We start from the raw sequence: 11,996 nt of genomic DNA, 5'->3' as shown, positions 1-11,996 counted from the left end.
TTGAAGACGCCTGAAAGGGCTTTCTGTGCTCCAGGAGGTGGACCAAGGTAAGGAGAAAGTGACAGGGCCAGAGAGGGTCCTGGTGAGAAGCAGAGGCCCAGCTTCCATCAAGAAGTCAGCAAGAGCCTGGCCAGTGTGGCTCAGTGGTTGAGAGTCGACCTATGAACCAAGAGGTCACATGCTCAGACTATGGGCTGGATCTCCAGTAGGGGGCGTGCAGAGGGCAGCTGATCAATGATTCTCTCTCACCATCGATGTTTCTACAATACCTCTCCCTCTCCCTGCCTCTCTGAAATCCATAAAAATATGTTTAAAAAAATAAAGAGAGATCGTCCAGGGCATCCGGGCAGAGAGGTGTGTGGGGAGTGAAGCCGCAGTTTGGGGGCCGCGGCTCGGAGCCTCTGACTCATTCAGGCGGAGCCGCTCGGCTCCAGCCACAGGAGATGCTGTTTATAACCGGCAGGTTCTCGCCGCCTCTGAGCAAGAAGCCTGCCTGCACCTGGCCCTTCTCCTGGGCGAGGAGTGGGGCCGTGGCTGAGCCCTTCACCTGCTCTGGCCTCTCCCGTCAGCCCCGGCCCCTGCCCTGAGGGTCCCTGCGGAGGTCCAGCTTGTCAGCAGGCCTTGCACCTGCGAGGCGCGAGTGAGTGAGTGAGTGAGTGAGTGAGTGAATGGCAGTAGCTTCCGGCCTTTTAATCAGGTCAGAGCAGGTCATTTCCCGACCTCAACTCTCCAGTGACCCCCCTCTCATTACAAGCGAAAGAAGGTCCTCGCAGCGGCTACAGAGCTCGCACAGGCCTCTGCCCCCCTGTCCACCTCAGGGGCCTCCTGGCTGCTTCTGGGAACTTACAGGGCCTGCTCCTGCCTTCCACCCCCGGGGACACTCTTTCCACCCGACGCTGGCATGTCCGCCTCCCTCATCTCCTTCCGGGCTCTGCTTCAGTGCCGGCTTGTCAGGAGGCCTTGCCTGGCCGTTCTAGTTAGACTCACGCGTGACACTCCTCGGACGCTTTCCCCTTTAATTTTTCTCCATGGCACTTGCCATCCTCTAAGGTAGTACCTGTAACAGCAGCCCCCCTTTATCTAGAGGGGACACATCCCGAGGCCGCCCTGTGGAGGGCTAACCCCACCAATAGGACCAGACCCTCTGCACCAGGTTTTTCCTGCTCACAGTGACTTCGGCATGACCAGGCCACAGCTCTTGTGCTTTGGGGTCCTTGTCAATAACAGTAAGATGAGGGTTCCCTGAACACAAGCATCGCAGGACCACAGTGTGCCCGATCGCTGAGACGGCTACTCAGTGACTAGCGGGTGGGGGACAGCCAGAGCGGGGACACCCTGGACACAGGGATGGTTCCCGTCCTGGTGGTCAGAGTGGGCAGTGCGAGGTCATCACTCTGTTCAGAGCAGCGAGCCATTGAAAGCATAGGGGTTGTTTCCAGCCAAAACCGGTTTGGCTCAGCGGTAGAGCGTCGGTCTGCGGACTGAAAGGTCCCAGGTTCGATTCCGGTCAAGGGCATGTACATTGGTTGCAGGCACATCCCCGGTGGGGGGGGTGCAAGAGGCGGCTGACGATGTTTCTCTCTCATCGACGTTTCTAGCTCTCTCTCTCTCTCCCTTTTTCTCTGTAAAAAATCAATAAAAAAACATATAAAAAAAAAACATAGGGGTTGTTTCTGGAACGTTCCATGTAATATTCTCAGACCCCAGGTGGCCACGGTAAGCTGTGGAAAGCACACCGTGGGCAAAGGGAGACTACGGTCATGGCTGTCTACTCCTTTAGGATGTCAGCTCCGGGACGACGGGACTTTGTGTCTGTCTTGATCTCTGCTGGAAGCCTGGCACCTAGGACAGCGCCTGGCACACAGATGGCGCCCAATGGACACTCGGGGCTGGGTGACCTCACCGGCGCCCAGGGACCGGCCGCGGACCTCGGACAGCCATCACCGCTCCGGACCGGAGTCCGTCAGACTCAGCGCCTCCCGGCTCAGACAGCCTCGGGCTCTCTCCCTTCAGCCTCACTTTCGGGATTCTCCCCACAACATTTGCTAAAGGGAGAGTTGGCCAAGGCCTGGCTGGACATGTTTCTGCCAGATTCACCTTCCCTGTGAGCGTTCAAGCCTGTGAGCAGCCATGTTCCACCCGTCTCGCATCCACGTGAGGGGCTTTGAGCAGCTGCGTCTGTGTGAACGAGCCTCTGCCTGTGTCTGGGAGCCTGGCTGAGATGGGACATCCGGCAAGACGTGAGCCGGGGTTCTGTGTCTGCCTTCCTGCCTCTCTGTCTGCAGCGGAGCAGGAAGCAGACATCTCCAAGGGCACGGGGACCCTCCCGCCCTGACGGAAACGCCCGCTGCTCCGGGGCTTTCTGCAAAGGGAGACTGGCCGGCTGCGAGTCCTCGCACCTGCAGCAGGCTGCTCGCCGCCCGCCTGCGGAGCCAGCCGTGCGGAGGGAGCCGTGGAGCTGCTGCCTTCAATGAGGGAAGCCCGCAGGAGCCGCGGCTTCATGGGGATGCCAGGCCGTTTTTAGATCTCATCTGTTCTTCCCGGGAAAGAGGTCCAAACTCGTGCAGGTTTTACAGCAACCCCTGGCCTGTCTTCCATCCCCTCCTTCCGGTCTTTGCTCAAATGCAAACTTCTTTTTAAAAAACACGTATTTTTATTGATTTCAGAGAGGAAGGAAGGAGAGAGACATAGAAACAACACTGATGAGAATCATTGATGAGCTGCCTCCTGCATGCCCCACACTGGGGTTTGAACCCAAAACCCGGGCATGTGCCCTGACTGGAATCAAACGGTGACCTCCTGGTTCGTAGGTTGACACCCACTGAGCCACATCAGCCGGTTCAAATGCAAACTTCTCAGCGAGGCATTCCCTGACCATTCTTCTTAAACTTACACCCATACAACACGCTCCTTATTTCTTTCTCTGCTTAATCTTCTCCATGACACCACCATATAACAAATTACATATGTTATTAATGGGTTTTTGGAATTTTTAGCATGTTCACACACTGTCTCATTTAATTACATGATCTCTTCTGTTTTGGCACATCCTGGCCTACCCAGCATAGTCCTGGCATCTGGTAGGCCTCACCACATTTTTGTTCATAAGAAATGGGCAGCAGGAAGTACTGTCATCCTATAGATGGTGAAACTGAGGCTCAGTGGGGACATGACTTAAAGAGCAAGAACAGGAACCTGGGCAGGCAGGGGGCTCGGAGCTACTGGGAAAGGAGAGAGGGAACTTCCTTCCAGTGGCAACCACATTGGGGGAAACAAACCTTTGAAAGATGAGCGTGGTCCTGATAGAGCTTAGGCATTTGAGAGCCAGAGAAACTTGGGTTCAAATCCCAGGACTATCATTACCTGTACCTTTGTGTGTTTTTGTTATCTGTTGTTTATATATATATATAATTTTTAAAAATATATTTTATTGATTTTCCACAGAGAGAAAGGGAGAGGGATAGAGAGCCAGAAACGTCGAAGAGAGAGAAACATCGACCAGCTGCCTTCTGTACACACCCCACCGGGGATGTGCCCGCAACCAATGTACATGCCCTTGACTGGAATCGAACCCAGGAACCTTCAGTCTGCAGGCCAACGCTCTATCCACTGAGCCAAACCGGTTTCGGCATAAAATATATTTTTATTGATTTCAGAGAGGAAGGGAGTGGGAAAGAGAGAGAGAGAAACATCAATGATGAGATAGAATCATTGATTGGCTGCCTCCTGCATGCTCCACACTGGAGATCAAGCTCACAAACTGGGCATGTGCCCTAACCTGGGATTGAACCTTGACCTAGGTCTATGCTCAACCACTGAGCTATGGGTGGGAGGGTGGGGGGAAGTACTGTACCTTTAGACAAGTCCTAAAAACCAGAAGAGCCTCAGTTTTCCCATCTGTAAAATGGGCACATCAATCCCTACTACACTAAGCCTTTGAGAGTATTCTGTGAGATAACTCATTCCAATGACTGGCTCTAGGCGGTGTTCAAGGTATCCCAAGCCAGCCCGTGCCCTCCTGAGTCGTCCTCCCCCCCCCAAAACCACCGCCTGCCCTCAGACAGCCCAGGCTGAACCGTGCAGCCGCAGGAGCCAGGCTGCCGTGGGGCGATCGCGCGATAAATAACCCTCTGCGCACGCGCAGCCTCTGCAAGGCACGTGGCTGGCCGGCGCCTCGCACGTGGCCGGCGCCACGTCGCCACGCAGCCCGCAGGCGCGAGGCTGGGGGGCCGCTGGCTGCGGGGGGGCGCGTGGGCCCGTCCCGATGCGGGAGCTCCGCTCTCCGGAGCCCCTGGGTGCACGCCTGAGGTGGCGACAGAACGCGAAACCTTCTAGAATCCCCACCAGGTTCCCTCGGCCTTTCTGCCTCTGAGGGAGGCTTGGCGGTCCCGGAAGCGAAGGAACCCCGACCAGGGAAACGGTAAACATGGCCGCCGTCCCATGTTCAGACAGGCGCTGGGGAGGGGGACACAGGCCCGCCTGAGAAGCAGCCTTTCCCTGGAGGTGTAAACTTTCCCTGAAGGTGAGAACTGGGGGGCTGAGGCCCGGGAAAGGGGGGGAAAGAGGGGGAAGAGGGGGGAGAAAGGAGAAAAGGAAGCGCGATCTGGAAACCGCCGGCGCGGCGTGGGCAGAGGCCTGGCTGGGGAGGGAACTCGGGCGGAACCGAGGCCGCGGGAAGCATCTTGGACTTGAGCCTAAGAGCAGTAGGAAGCCCTTGAAGCTGGGGCATACTGTGGTATATATAAATTTATTTTTATTGATTTCAGAGAGGAAGGGAGAGGGAGAGAGAACATCAATGATGAGAGAGAATCATTGCTCGGCTGCCTCCTGCACACCCCGGACTGAGGACCGAGCCTGCAACCCCAGTACCCGGGATGGAACCCTGAGCTCCTGCTTCATCGGTCAACGCTCAACCACAGAGCCAAGCCAAGCGGGCTAACGTGATCTCTACAGTCCTGTAAGGAATAATATTTTTGCCTGACTTTCTCGTAAAAAAAAAAAAAAAAAAAAGGATTTGAATTCTACACCTGCCTTACTAATTTAAAATATATATATATTATTGATTTTTTACAGAGAGGAAGGGAGAGGGATAGAGAATTACAAACATCATCGATGAGAGAGACATCGACCAGCTGCCTCCTGCACACCCCCTACTGGGGATGTGCCCGCAACCAAGGCACATGCCCTTGACCAGAATCGAACCTGGAACCCTTGAGTCCGAAGGCTGACGCTGTAGATCCACTGAGCCAAACCGGCATGCCTTACTAATTTTTATTTTTTTAATTTTTTTCATAAGTAGAAACTAAGGGAATGGTAGAATATGTAGTTACTCCAGGATTAAATGTGCTAACAGATGCAAATTGCCTAGGCTTCTATATGGGGTCTATAAATAGTAGTTCCCTTATCTTTCCTCTAAATTTTGTAATTTCTGCTATTCCAGGAGCACCGGAGGAGACTTAATCTTTCCTACAGACTGAAGAAACATTTCGTTTGAAGTGCACTGGATGGATGAAAACTCTGGATTGGTTCAAAGATCAAATGGTGATTATTTTACATAATTATTATTCAAGTGGTAAGCTACTCACAATTATATAACATATTTGATATATAAACATAATATTTGTATTCATCTTTTGTTGTTATTGTTAAACCTCACCCGAGGATATTTTTTCCATTGACTTTTAGAGAAAGTGGAAGGGAGGGGGAGAGAGATATTGATGTGAGAGAGAGACATCGTTAGGTTGCTTCCCACATGTATCCTGACCATAGTTGGGGATCAAACCTGCAACAGGGGTATGTGTCTTTGACTAGAATCAAACCTCAGACCCTCCAGTCCCAGAGCCAACACTCTAGAGCTGATTTCAACTTTATATATTGGAGATATATATATATATGTGTATATATATATATATATATATATATATATATATGTTTTATTTTTTTAAATTGATTTTTTACAGAGAGGAAAGGAGAGGGATAGAGAGAAACATTAATGAGAGAGAAACATCGATTAGCTTCCTCCTGCACATCCCCCACTGAGGATGTGCCCGCAACCAAGGAACATGCCCTTGACCAGAATCGAACCCAGGATCCCTCAGTCCGCAGGCTGATGCTCTATCCACTGAGCCAAGTCAGGCTGAATTCAACTTTTAAAGAGCACATTTACTGCATAGAACAAGACCAAGGTTCACAAAGTATAAGCCCATTTGTTTGTTAACCCTTACTGTAAGTTCACCTCCTTTTTGGCCACAGAGGAAGCTTTTGAATATTTGTGGGATTGGTTTAAATAATGGAATATGTTTTCTGCAAAATCTTAAGCCAGGGGCATCAGTTCTGCATTTCTCTCTTTACAGTTAACATGAATTTTGATGGCATGGAAAAGCTTGTTCTCTGAATTATATTTAGCTCATACAAACTCTACCGCACAATTATGTTGTAAAGAGGATTAGGTTTTATCTTTAAGTTGTTATTATAGCCTTGGGATAAGGTGAACATTAAGAATAGCTATAAAGTAGTAGCATATTGTATTATTAATTTCGCTGCTTTTTTTTTAAACTGCAGTGCAGGGCTGAGAACAGACTGACACATGTGGTAGGTGTATCAGTCAGGGTTTGCATAAGAAACAGATGGCACGCTCAAGTTGGATCACTAGAGAAAGGTTTATGAGGACGTGGGTAGGGTGTAGGGAAGCCAGAAGGGTAGTGCAGGACCTGGGGGCTGGTTACAGCCAGGGCCTTCACTACTTCTAGATCTGAAAGCTGAAGGTTGGAGAAATAACAGAACCCAGAGAGAGTTGTGTGTGGAGAGGGCTTCCTTGAGAAGGAGCTGTGACCTTTTATTAAAAGACACAACCAACCTGAGGCAATCTGGCAGGGAGAGAACTGGGGAATGAATAAATCCTTCACTGCATTCTCCTTCTGCCCTCTAATTCTTGGCTGGCCCAGTTGGAAGCCAGAGAGCAAAGGGTGGGTGGAGTCCAGATGGGTTAGCACCCGGGGTAAAGAGCAGGATGGACACTGACTGGATCAGGAGGAGCAAGTGGGAGAAGTCTGGTACAGGAGGCTTCATTTTCATGCTGAATGAAGACTTGACATTTAAATCTTGTTACCTTAGTGAGACAATGGAACCTTCAGGAATGGCATTATGGCAGCAGGTTCAGGGTCATCGTTGGCTCACTCTTCAGATCTCCTGAACGTACAATAATAAGTATTATTCTGGGCATTTTGAGAGAAGCCCAGCAGTAACAAAAGATTCCAAGAAATGCAATGAATCTCTTTCCCGATGGATGTCTTTTTAAAGAACAAACTTCTATCAAAGCACCGCTTTAGTAAATAGGACCCCACTGGTCTCAAAATCAGATGCTTTCCCCCCAAAAGCAGGTGAGTTCAGTTCATGTCAAATACCCAGGTTCTGAATCTTGTTTATGAACTGACAACTGACAGTTCTGTTCCTTGCCATGTTGGTACCTTTTAGGTAATAGTTAAATAGTCATTTTTCAGGCAAGGGGATCAAAATAGGATTTATCAGTGCAGTTCTGGAAATTGGACTCACTTTCTTATGAATGGAGTCGATTGTGGTCTCCCATATCCTGAATCTGTGAGGCCATTCTCTTTAATGAGGTTCTCTTGGAAGATAGGGGAACGAGTCTCTTCAGTGACACGACTCTGACAAGCAAATCAATCCGTTCCATTTGTTTCCTCTTTGGAAACAGCAGTCCCCGAGCGTTACATAATCTAATCTTCATGCCTCGCTGGTTTGTTCCGTCCTCCCGAGGAATCGGCAGATGGTGCCAATGCGGAGACCCGCGCACACGCCTCGCAAGCCTCATGGCAACAGGAGTTGCTCACAGTGCCTGTCTCTTTGCTGTGGGGTCCCTTGCTGGCATTTGTTTCCCTGGATCAGTTTGCTCTTTAGCATTCCTCAGGCACCACTGGCTCCTTGCCTTGGGCTCTCAATCGGAATTAATTGGAAATGCTGAATGCAGATAAAAAGAGAACAGAAAGTGAAGTTGAAAGGGCAGAGAATTTGCCAGATCTTTTCTAAAAGCCTTCCTCTGTGAAAAGCTGTGCCTCTCTGAGATTTAGCTCCAGGCCTTCAACTTCCTCATCCAGCCTGGTCCCTCCTGTACGTCCTCGTTGCTGGGTTACTGAGACAGAGCCGGGAGATTAGAGATCTGTTGATCAGGTCTCTGAATTCCTCTCCCCACAGTGAGTCACACACCTGCTGACGTATGTCTGATAGTTCCCCAGATAGGGCGGTTGTCTAGAATACACCTTCAGGTCTGAGATGTCACCCTGCTAAAGGAGCATCATCTCAGAACTGCGGTGAGGAGCCGTCAGCCAAAGCCATAATGTTTAGATGTCCAGGCAAAGACATTGCTTGTATGTCTCATATAAAAACCCAGAAATGGCCCGGCTGGTGTGGCTCAGTGGGTTGGGCATCAATCTATGAACCAGTTCCAGTCCAGGCACATGCCCAGGTTGTGGGCTTAATTCCTAGTACAGGACATGCAGGAGGCAGCCAATTGGTGGTTCCCTCTCATCATTGATGTTTCTGTCTCTCTCTTCCTCTCAAATCAATAAGAACATATTTTTAAAAATAAAAAAGTAAAAATGCCCTAATTGGTTTGGCTCAGTGGATAGAGTATCAGCCTGCAGACTGAAGGGTCCCAGTTTCGATTCCGGTCAAGGGCATGTACCTTGGTTGACATCCCCAGTAGGGGGTGTGTGGGAGGCAGCTGATGGATGTTTCTCTCTCAATGATGTTTCTAACTCTCTATCCCTCTCCCTTCTTCTCTGTAAAAAAATCAATAAAATATATTTTGGCAACTTCCAAGGAAGCAGAGGTTTCATGGACATTCTGTAGTGGATGTATTTCTACTGGTACTTGGAACTGGAAATCAGCCGACATGTTCCAGTGTTGCCTTTCAGTTGCTGAAATACTTTCACATCAGTGAAAACAGTTATACCCTTGCACTCCCAAGTGCCTTCCACCCCTCTGCTAATCCCTGTGTGTGAGAGGGTCTTATTTTAGGTAACCTCATTAATATAGCTGTGCCTTTCCGGGAAGCAAAACGAGGTTCCTTTGCTGAACCCATTTTGTTTCCAACCATGTGGTACCAGGAGGTCTGTTTGGTGCAAGGCCAGGCACAATGCCAAGTGCCACAGATGTCACCGCCCTGCTCACAGACTGCACCATTGGCTGACTCCGTTTTTTTATTTTATTATTATTATTTTTTTATGGAACCCCCAGGCAATTAAAACATGGAACCTTCCTGCTGTGACAAAAACATGCCTGGTCCTTAAAGGTCACAAGTACCTCTATGCCGGCTGGTCACTCAGCATCCAGATTGTACAACAGAAATGATCTGTCTGAAGGAGAAAAAAAACCAAACTAGGTAGAATCTTCTTTCAATTTAATTTCCCTCTCACTGAGTCTAAGCATAAGGGACTAATTTTTATAAAAACAATATCTTTTTGCTCCTTTTAATTGGTTAATCACTAACTGTTAGTTGAGCACCTACTATGTTGTTATGTGTGAGTCACTGTGCTAGGTGTTGGGTATTAAGGAGTGAATAAAACAGACCCTGTCTCTGCTTTCCTGGAGTGTACAGTCTAGTGGGGGTGACAGATAATAAAGGAGGCTGCTGTAGTTAGAGTGTTATTAGTTCACTGAACATGGTTGCATTTCAACTCATGGAAACTGCATGGGTGTAATGGTGACTTCTGGTGGGTAGTATACTAATCCCGTATGTCTACATTGCTAGAGTTCAGGGTGTGGCATCTGTATTAAAGGAGTAATGGAATTGGGGGTGACCACTTCCTACCTCCAGTCAAGATCTCAGGCTGAGAACTGCTCTGGATTAGGAAAAGGGAGGAATATTCTGAATAAGAATGATGGCGATGATAGATTCTATTCTAGTATTTGGAGACCAGATATGCTGTTCTGAAAGATGGTAAACTGTGACCAATTATCTGTAGGAGGTAGAATTTCCTTCATTTATGCCTTTTCTCTCCTTTGTCCTTGAAACCAGGACACAAATACACAACTTGCTAGCTCAGATGAGGGGTATGAACTGTACCCACAAAACCATGGATAGCTAACGGCCTACGTAGGAAATTAGCTTCTGACAACCTTGGCCTCACTGTCAGTTTCTTACCTGTGGAATTCAGCCACCCTGTTTTGAAAATTATAATTCATATCTCTAAGACAGTCCAGAGTAGTTGGCTCTACTTGTTAGTATTAATTATTTTTGCTCTGTTTGTCCTGCTTGCTTGATTTTTCCTTTTATTGAATTATAATTATACACAGTGAGATGTACAGTCTTCAGTGTAGAGTTCAGTTTAAAAAAAAAAAAAGTATTTTTATTGATTTCAGAGAGGGAGGGAGACCGATAGAGAAAGAAAAACATCAGTGATGAGAGAGAATCATTGATCAGCTGCCTTCCAACGCTCCACACTGGGGATCGAGCCTGCAACCTGGGCATGTGCCCTGATGGAATCAAACCATGACCTCCTGGTTCATAGGCTAACGCTCAACCATTGAGCTACAGTGGCTGGCCTAGAGTTCAATTTTGACACATGCATATATTCTTTTTTTTAATATATTTTATTGATCTTTTACAGAGAGGAAGGGAGTGGGAGAGAGAGTTAGAAACGTCGATGAGAGAGAAACATCGACCAGTTGCCTCTTGCACACCCCCTACCGGGGATGTGCCCGCAACCAATGTACATGCCCTTCACCGGAATCGAACCTGGGATCTTTCAGTCTGCAGACCGATGCTCTACCACTGAGCCAAACCGGTTTCGGCGACATGCATATATTCTGTAATCCACATCCCTTTGCATTTTATTTTTAAAATCTTGGAATCCTCTTACATGGTGAACATTTGGGCCCAAAGGCAGATTTCTGGAAAGGAATCCCCTATTCAGTCCACTGACTGTCCCACCCCTGCCCCTCACCCCCCCTCCTGACAAATTATTTTTATCTAGTCTTTTCCTGAATTCCCCAATCACCACAGAGGGCTTAAAGCCATAAGAACATTTTGTAATCCCAGCTTTCTGAAACCTAACAGAGATTTTGTCATCCGAAAACAAGGGAAAGATTAGTGCAGAATTTGGTTCTGACAACAGCAGAAAGGACCAGCTAGACCAGAAACGTCACAGAGAATTAATTCAAGCACCAGCGTGCGAATGCTCCATAACCTTTTTCAAGACTCTCAACACGATGTACAGTACTACTGGCCAGGAAAGATCGGTTTTTAAAGGGGTTTGCTGCAGGGCCGTGACACTATTAAACAGATCTGTTCAATGAGACCGCCCTGTACATTTTAGGAATTTTGTCCTTAACCCTGTCTTACTTCTTCTGAATGGATTCTCTTAGGAAGGAGACATGAAGACAGCTAGACACTGTTCTCTCTGGACCGATGATGTGGTCCCAGGTCCATCTTCTTCGTTTTATTAATCTACAGGGATGTCTTTCCAGCATCTGCAAGGTTATATAGTCAAATAATGACAGTTATTTAATAATTACAATTTGTGGCCGAAACCGGTTTGGCTCAGTGGTAGAACATCGGCCTGCGACTGAAAGGTCCCAGGTTCGATTCCGGTCAAGGGCATGTACTTTGGTTGAGGGCGCATCCCCGGTGGGGGGTGTGCAAGAGGCAGCTGGTTGATGTTTCTCTCTCATCAACGTTTCTAGATCTCTGTCTCTCTCCCTTCCTCTCTGTAAAAAATCAATAAAATATATTTTAAAAAATTAAAAAAAATAATTACAATTTGTGTAACACTTAAAGGCAAATGAGAGGCTTATGTGAAAATGCTTTTAAAGCTATAAAGGTATATATAACCCACAAACATTATTTAAAAGTTGTTTCTTCGTGGCAGGACACTTTGCAGGTCTATTCCCATTATAGCTCACAGAGAGGCAAGCCATTCGCATTTCCATACTCAAGACTTTCTTTGCCTTAATGATGGCATTTCTGAAGTATTCCTGAG

Source organism: Pipistrellus kuhlii, unplaced genomic scaffold, assembly GCF_014108245.1.
Source record: "Pipistrellus kuhlii isolate mPipKuh1 unplaced genomic scaffold, mPipKuh1.p scaffold_m20_p_20, whole genome shotgun sequence".
Taxonomy (NCBI): domain Eukaryota; kingdom Metazoa; phylum Chordata; class Mammalia; order Chiroptera; family Vespertilionidae; genus Pipistrellus; species Pipistrellus kuhlii.
The sequence above is the reverse complement of the archived record's forward strand: the minus strand, read 5'-3'. Positions refer to the sequence as shown.